We start from the raw sequence: 9,111 nt of genomic DNA, 5'->3' as shown, positions 1-9,111 counted from the left end.
AAACATCCATAATTACAACTCTCAGCAAAGGCACCTTGTACTTTAGGTCTTGCCTCAGGATTGTACCTTTACAGATTACTTGAGTATGTAATCACTGCTCCCTTACTCACAGATGCACAGGATTCCTTGGTCATGAAGTCCAATCTTTTGACATTACAGGCAACCATGACATATTATTACTTCCGTAAAATTCATTGAGTTCCGTATTAAACCAATTACTTTTGGCTCTGTTATTCAAATTCATAATAAAAGAAACCTATTTTTTGGGAATTGCATATTGTCAGGAATATTAATTGTATTTTGCAATTGCAGATTGACAATGACAAGACACTTGGGGAATTCATGTTATATGCCTCTGCATCTTATTTACAATACATACATTTTTTCACTTCTGTTTGCATGTCTCACACCAACCTATTAAAGGTACAGGAACATTTAGGTATACATTTGCAGCATGTGTGTATTTTCCATCACACTATCCTGTGACTCAGTACAGATAAGACCACAGAAGCTTTCTGGTTACCTGGAGTTTCTTCTTACCAGAGGTTTTGCAGCTTCATGCTGCTTCAACATTTTCTCCCTATTCTATTTCAGGAAGAATTTGGTGAATTACAGCACATGAAAACAAGAACAAACCAAAAAGGAACTGATGCATCCCAGTTTTCTGGTGTGGATGCACTGTGATATTGTAGAAATGTTTAGCTTATAACTAAAGGAGCATCTTCAAGCTACCTCTGTTGTCTGATCTTTGATATGGCAAGCAAGTCACAATGTGCCATTTCAGTGGCCAGAAACTTGCCCATCTGTTACAGGAAGAGTCCAACAATTAGAAGAGCATTAAACAAAAATCAATTCTCAATAGTAATGTGGCTAACTAAGGAGAGAAAATGTTCTTGGCAGTTGTATTTCTCATCAAAATTTGGAAAATGAGCCCTACTCTTCCTTAAATGTGTCCTGAGGGATTAATAAAGCGAGAGCATTGCTTTAAATCTTGTGCAATCCACAACTTCAGCCAGACATGTCTCCACTGATTTAGGCTTGTTTGCTCTTTTTCTAAAAATTAAGTATTAAATCAGGCCCATGAATTCAAGGAGGCCTGTTTTCAGGGGTCAGGAGAAGAGTCACTAAAAACTGCATTCATCTGGTTTCCCAACCAAAGGAACAGAACAGGAACATGAGAGAGAGAGAGACAGAGAGAGAGAGAGATTAAGATCCAGATGCTGCCAAGAGTCAAATGAACATAACCAAATGCTTTCAAATGATCAGAAACAAAGATCTCTCTCTTGCAAGTCCCGTACACAGTAATTATAACAGAACTCTTTACTTTAGACATCTCTTAGGATATACTAAATCAGATAATGGAGATAATCACAGATACATTCCTTAATGCATGCTATAAACGTAACCATATATGATGTCATCACTGATTGAATCCAAGTTTTCTTCAGTTCTAACAGTTCATTTATGAAGGTGCATGTGAATTCAATAGCCTTGTTGCAATTGAGAGAGTACTGAGTCATCAGGTTTCAAGACTACTTGCAACAGGTAAAAACAAAGTATTAATACAAAGAGGTGTACATATGTATTTTCCTTAACATCAGATCCCTGGGGAAGGTTTAACAATAAGAGAAGCAATTGATTCTGACAGCAAATAAATAAGTTGCAAGGAGCATTTCTGAGCAAGATAATTAGTCTCGCCCCCTAGAAAGCATATGAACTATTGTAATAGCAATTTCTGATTTGTTGATTGTCTGATTGTTCTGATTTGTCTGATTTCCATTTAATAGTAGTTCTAATGCAGACATCATTTAAACAATATATGTGAATCCAAGCTTTCTTCCATCTTCATTTTTAATTACAGGGTTATTCATTTAATGAAGTTTTGATTTAGCTTGCCAGTATTTAGGAACTGAGTGTTTAAGATGAAAGGTTTCAATTTGGTATTATTGTGCTGTCTTTCAAAAGTTTGGCCACTTGACTTCAGAAAATAATTTATTTCTGGGCATAAAAGTTAACAGGCATTATGTTTCAAAAAAGGGAAAAAGAAAACTCAACTAACTAAATCCAAACACGTCTCTCAAAAAAATGCCAAACTCAAAATGAAAAAACCACACCTACAAATGGACATAAAAATATGCATCTTGGGAAAATATTACTTTAAAACAACAGATTTAAAATAAGTTTGAATTCAACCTGTTTTCCCTAACATTCTGACATATCACTGTGTCTTGCCAAAAGTAAATCAGCAGGGATCCTGGTTTTCTCTGATAAAAAAGAAAAAAAAATCCCAATTTTCAGATGAAAAAAGGAACCCAAAACCCACATTTTTCCATGATTAAAATGAAACACCACTACATATAGATGCATGTATATATTAGTGGTGTTTCATTTTAATCATGGAAAAATGTGGATTTTGGGTCACTTATTTTCCATCCAAAAACTGGGGATTTTTTTCTTTAATCAGAGAAAACCATGATCGTTGGTAATCAGTCAGAATACAGAGGACAACAGATAGTTGCCAGGAGAGAAAGGGTTATGAAAGTACACTGCCTTGACACACAAAGTTGACAGTTGTGCAAGCATGGGTTGTATAGTAGTTAAACAAAGGCCTTATTCAACCAGAAGGCCCCGATCCTGCAGACTGTCTGCACTATGAATGCTTCCATTGAAATTCATGGGGAAATATGCATATATAAAGGACCTCCATTTCATATTAGCATTCTTGGTTATAGTCTATGCAGTAACTTTTTACCCCATCTAGAAGACAAAAGATTTGACCCTTTTGAAAAAAAGTTTCTTACTTTAGATAGGTAATTAACGACAGATCTAAAAGTAAATAAATAAAAGAACTGCCCTTAGTTGCTCTAAGTAAGGGTCTACTTAAATTGCAGAGAAACTAAACAATTTTTATGGGTTGGCTGTGGCATAAATAGCAAATTCTGCAGATGTTTCTTGGATGTGCTTCAGTGGCCTTGCCCCTTCGTACTGATTGGCAGAAAGGCCCCAGCAGGGGTAGAAGTGATGAAGGGGCAGCTGCCATTTTGTCTGCTGCCCTTTGTGCCACCCCACCAGCTGGCACCTTCTCCCTCACTAAGGTGGGCTGTGAGGCTTGGCCACAGCTGCAGCTAGAGCCACTGGCTCCCACTGGGGAGCCAGCATTATATTTTTTATCAAGTTTTTAAGTTGATTTAATGGACAATCCCAAATTTTCCAGTTTCTGCAAAATCATGAACTGAGTAGACCTTTAGTTTAGGTGGTATGAGAAGCAGGTAAGTTTTTCCTCCTAAACCAGGCAACTTGTTTTGAAGACACCATCAGCTTTATATCTGAATCTCCACTCAGACTGAGATTAAAATACTAGGACTGGCTGTTGGTACTGTGATGAATCTGCCAGGCTGAGTTTCAGCATGTATATACCTATATATGTGTATTTGTATATGCATGTATTTACATGTCATACACGCACACACCCATGCTGTCACTCAATAAAACAGATATATAAAAGGGACTCAAGAATATGACCTAAAAAAGTGCAATGCATACACTGTTATAGTTGCTAACGCACTGTAAGAGGTAAAACCTTCCCAGTAATCTAACAGTGGAGAAAGTGACAACTCGTGACAGAAGGGTCCAGTGTTGTGGTGACTAATAATAAGAACTCTTACAGTGAATAAGAACAAGAACTTCTTGCTAATGAGAGCTCCAAGAACTTGAATAAAATTTTTCCATGGAAAAGGTGGAAGAATAATAATATGGGACATTAAGAACTAGAGTAGACAGAACATTAGAAAATACACCACAGGGATAATAACAAGAGGAACATGGCCTAGAATTGATTACTTTATTTTCCTTTTAAGTTTCTATTACTCTACAAGCAGTGGTTAATTTGTAGAAAGCAAGAGAGAGTCCAGATAGATGAAGGATGAGACTTAATCACATTAATATAGAATACTGTACAGGAGAGATCTTTTTCAAAGGACCTCAAGCTAATCCCTCCTGTTAAGCAGCAATATAAGTCATTGTGCCCCTAAGTAGGAATTGAAAGAAATCAGAAGCGACAGGCATTTCCCTAAAGGAGAGGAATTACATTTTAAATTCTTGTGCACAAGTAACCTGTTTTTATGGATTAAAAGTGGTTCTCCCCTTTCCCAAGAGTACTAAGGACAGTTTAGTTTTAAGACCCTTCCCCTTTTACCAGATGCCAGCTTCAGCAGTGATTACGTATTATATCATGACTGACTGGTAACTTTCAAAAGTTGTGCCCTTCAGGCCCATCCCTCTGAGAAGAGTTTATAGTCCTGATGAATGGCTCCTAATCATGTATCAGCCTGTGCAAGTGTGTGACAGTGCTGAAAGGGACCTATCAGGTTTCTAAAAACTACATTTGTCCCTGGGCAAGTCAAGTATAAAAAAGGCACTTACGTGAATGAACACATCAGGTGTACTCAGCTGTGACACTATAAACAAATGGTAGACAGTAAGCTATACAAAATCTTTCATAGCAAATGATAACTGAAAGAAAATAAGCAATAAACACCCAAATAAAAAGCAACTTTCACCTGCCGTGGCTCATAAAGTGTTAAAATTAGGATTGCCAATTGTCTATAAATTTACAGACTGCCAGGACTAAATAAATAAAATCAGGCTAAAAATGGCTATCAGTAAAATCTGTAAAATCAAATCAAAACAGAACAAAACAAAACTATTAACCACAGTAAAAACACTAATCAGCTGCAGCCTGGTTGAAGCTCTGACAGCGGACAATAGTGCTACCTGCTATCTGAGTGGCAGCAGAGCATCCTGAAGGGATTACCCCATCAGCCATGTGCTGCTGTTGCTGCTGCACCTCAGGCTGCCTGTAATAATGCTGGATCACAGGTATGTTTCTTTGGGGGTCTGTCCCAGAGTGTGGTAAGCGAGGCCAGTATGGTGCAAGATGCAGAGGCATCAGGGTGTGCAGTTGAGTAGGAGGCCTCTGATGGCAGAGAGGGGGCAGCATAGTGTAAAACTATTGCTGCAGTCAAGCAGGGCTGCCAACCTAAGAAAAAAAGAATTACTGCAAACTATTTACTGACGACCATACTTTTTTTATTAGGGTTGATGTTAAACCCCTAAATTTGAACCCAGCCCTTCTAACTGGGGCCTGGCAGCATGGCAGTGCCTGGCAAAAGAGTTACATTTACATTCTGCAAAACATACATTGATATAAAAGGCTGGCTGTCAGTAAAAAGTTTGCAAATTGTCAGTAAAAAAAAAAATCCCAGTTTGGCAATCCTGGTTAAAACATAAGTAAGAACAAGTAAAACTGCAGCTCTAGCAGACCTATAATTGATTGTTCACAGGATGTAAAGAGTCATGGAGGGAAAACAAGGTAGCAAGGTACAGTTACAGGAAACAACTGAGGTATCCAAGAAAGCACCGGTAGGACCAAACAGGGAAGAATTCTAGACTGGTTTAGGAGTCTTGAGTGTAAGAGGCCCAAAGCAGCTTTGAAAGAGACTGGGCTGAAATAAATTGACTGAAGGAGGAGGAGCTGAACAGAAGGTGAATTGGCATGGACATTTAGGTGCTAAGAAGAGTACACAGTGAAGACCAGAGGCATAGCTAAGAACAGAAAGAAAAACCTAGTAGGAAAGAGGTAACTGAGAAAGGACACTGAAGAGGCTGTATGAGAGTTCCAAACATCATCAGGAGGTAGGACTTATTAGAGAGTCTACATGCAGTAAAGGGTTCAAAATAATCAAAAGGAGCTCCGGATAAGAACAACCCTGAGAGGAGGAAAAAGTAAATTGTTTTAACCCTTTTACTCTCTCTTGATCCTCACATAGCTGAGGACAAAAGGTCCTGCCATCCACCAATCAGTGGTAAATCTCTCCCAATGGAAACACTGACTGAAATGATAACGCATTTTCATATAAAATAATGGATGCAGATTTACTGATCTCAGCACAGAGCACAGCCACGGGAGACCTCCAAGTATCTGGATGGGCTTTGGGGACTGTAGGCAGAGCTTGAAGACCATAATGAGATCACTGAATACTCTTGTTTTTCACGTTTGATGTGCTAAAGGTTTGAGCTATTTCAAGAGACAGATCCAGGAAATGACAGGTAATTATAGGTCACACCAATCTGCTGTGTACCACAGGATTTCAAAAGAGCACAGATAAGGAGGCTGCAACATTGCATAAGAGAGCTTCTTTAAATTGAAAAATAAAATTCTGAGTTCAAGGTTCTCAAGAGGCCTCTTTCAATGCAAGCCTAAGATCAGTAGTTGAGGTAATTCTCTGACATGTTCTTCCTTTTGCCTGCTTTTATTTTGAAGGGAGATAAATGCTGAAGTCTCTTAGCTTGTACTCTTGAGCAGTCCTACAACAACATGGCATGGGCAAAAAGTGTCTCATCTGCTCTTTTTAGCTCCTGGTAATTGAAAGCTGTTCACAATCTTTCCAGGAGTGTTCTTTCTCCAGTTCCATTTTAGACCTTCCCCCATATGGCTCCAGTCTCTTGCACTTCATGGCAATGGTTCTTAAGTCTCTAATGACCTTCCTCTTCCTAGCTAAAGCTCAGAATGAGCACTCCCATTCTCCTCCTCCTCCATCACCCATCAGGTTTGATTGTTCCCTTCTTGAATTCTTGTTCTTTCCTGTGGTAGCTAGAAAATGATACTTGGAGATTTGCTTTTTAGAACTGGCTTGTCAGTAAAGTAGATACTGAATTAGAACAGCTGTCCAGGGGAACGGCAAGGGATAATTGATTTCAAAAAGCCTGCTTGTGACAAAACTTCCTTCAAGACCCACTGTGTCTGGAGTGGGCAGACACAGGCTGGGGAATTGAAGATATGTACCAGGCTGTTCCTTGAAGCTGCATAGCATAAACAGCATGCCCAAAATAGAGATAAGGGACTCCGCAGCATTGATGCTAAGTCATAGAACACAACTGCAGACCACTTGGGACTTCCAGTTTTGGTGGACAGACCAAATTAAGACAACAGTAAATAACCAAATTAAGATGTGTGCATGCAATGGGTTTATTGGATCAAAGGAATATGCTGATAGTATAGAACAGGATACGATGTGGACAATATGATGACCACAGGGAGACCAATCAACAGTACCCAGGAATGAAGAATCATCGAAAGAGAAAAAGAATATAAAAGGAGGAATTTCAGAGCAGCATAGGTCCCCCAAGAGGGGAACCCAAGGCCACCATGAACAGAGGGCACACCACCAGCCCATCTCATCCATCCCACTGGGAGGGGAAGGAGGAGGAGGAGACATCAGCCCTTGACCTCCAAGCTGCTGATATTGGACATTCAAGAGAGAACCACAGGGTAAAGCTCGCGTACTGGCCAGACGTACCTTCCCTCTGTGACAGCCTCACAGATGCACAAAAATATTAGAAGAATTAAGTCACTTTTAAACATGACTGAGGTGGAGATCATTTGAATGTTTTCACTCCTGTGACTCCAAAGTTAGAACATTAACCCTATCTTGTGTCACCCTGAGGCAAAAGTCAAGACAATTAGGTAAAACAGTCTTTAACCAGAAAGCAGTATTCAGCCTCAGTTGTACAAAACTTCCCTTCCATTATGACAAATCTACTGTTCTCTTGCCCAAGTACTAGCAAGTGTCCAGGGCTTTGTTGGTCCATTCCCCAGTGAAGAAAATTCAGCAACATGGAGTCTATAAGTATCTTGAGTATAACTTGCTTTGTATACATACATGTACATGGCAGTCCTGACACAGAGGTGTTAGAAACAGCATGCAGCAATCCTTTTTTTCTGGAGTCTCGGAGGCAATGGTGATATAAGTTTCCAGGGTTCCTCAATAACCAACTCCAACCAGAGTTCATGGCAAAACCAAACTCCATCTATCCAGAGCCTTGCACAACTAATCTAACAACATATTGTTCCAAGACTGAACACTTGCATGAATGCTAATGGAATTTGGAAAACTGTGAGAGAGCACCACCTGGTGTTACCTGTCTTTACACCACATGCCAGGTGAGAGCAACCCTTTAAAAACATTTGGCAGGATTCATTCATCCTACATGCCAACTTAAGTATTTTTACCATGAACTGTGAGAATATATAGTTCTATGATAAATGTGGATCTCCTTCAGAGCTGTAATGTTTACGATTAGTTTAAAATAGTAGATCTACTTATATCAACTGTTGTCTTAATGAATCTAAGGTTAATATATTGGAGGCATTTGTGTTATTAAAAGACAATGAAAACCATGTAAAATGTTGTAGTTACCTAGTTAATTCAGTAATAGTGTCAAAATAATCTCTATTAAAAGAAATATAATCATCAAATGTCTGACCCACCTGTTATTAACAGAGCTGGGTGAGCCTTCTTGAGCAAAGAATTTATTTACTAGAAGATGCAGATTGGGTTAACTGAGCCTATTGCCAAATTTCAGTTAAATCTGGCAACTAGCATTGGTTGAAAAAAGTTTAAAAATGAAATGTCAGCATGTTTCAATGTGAAAATGTTCTTACTCTTAATTTTGCAGCAACGTTTCATTTTTAAACTGAGCCAAATTTAACTTAAAAGGGATAAATAAAATATCCCAAAAGAAAGTGTTTGGTTCAAGGTGTACAGAATAGCAAGCCTGACCTAATACATTTTGTTGTTGTTGTTGTTCTTATTTTTGCAAAGAACATCTGAAATGCTTTGGTTTCAGGTTGGTCCAAAATACTTTGTTGTTGTTATTGTTATTAACATTTCAGTCCCTGGACTGAAACATCAATTATTTCCATTACTTCCATCATTAAAATCAATGGAAAGCCTCCCATTAAGTTTAAAAGGCATAAGTTCAATGGCAGCCTTTATGTTCCCTGGGGCAGAAGACGGAAATAGCATTTCCACCTGAAATAAAGAACCACATATATACCATATTTACTTTATTCAGATTCCTTTCTAAAATTAATCTCTGCTCTTGGATTACAAAGACCACTGCTTATCACAAGGGTAACTAACACCAGTAATGGTTTTAAACAAGATGGTTCTTGTCTCTATTAAAATGACAAAAATGTATTTAGCACCAAGTTAGTTAAAACAGATTAGTGAATATATTTCCTAACATAATATTTTTTACTGTGGCCGA

General features: G+C 38.5%; 1 protein-coding gene across 1 annotated transcript in view; it reads right to left on the bottom strand.

The window, feature by feature from the left end:
- The window catches only part of GHR (growth hormone receptor), a 176,812-nt gene that overhangs the window by 140,153 nt on the left and 27,548 nt on the right, over positions 1-9,111 (bottom strand). The window lies entirely within an intron of this gene.

This window comes from Crocodylus porosus, unplaced genomic scaffold (genome assembly GCF_001723895.1).
Source record: "Crocodylus porosus isolate Cpor-Errol unplaced genomic scaffold, CroPor_comp1, whole genome shotgun sequence".
NCBI classification, from domain to species: domain Eukaryota; kingdom Metazoa; phylum Chordata; order Crocodylia; family Crocodylidae; genus Crocodylus; species Crocodylus porosus.
Note: the sequence above shows the minus strand (reverse complement) of the source record. Positions and strands in the feature narration are given on the sequence as shown.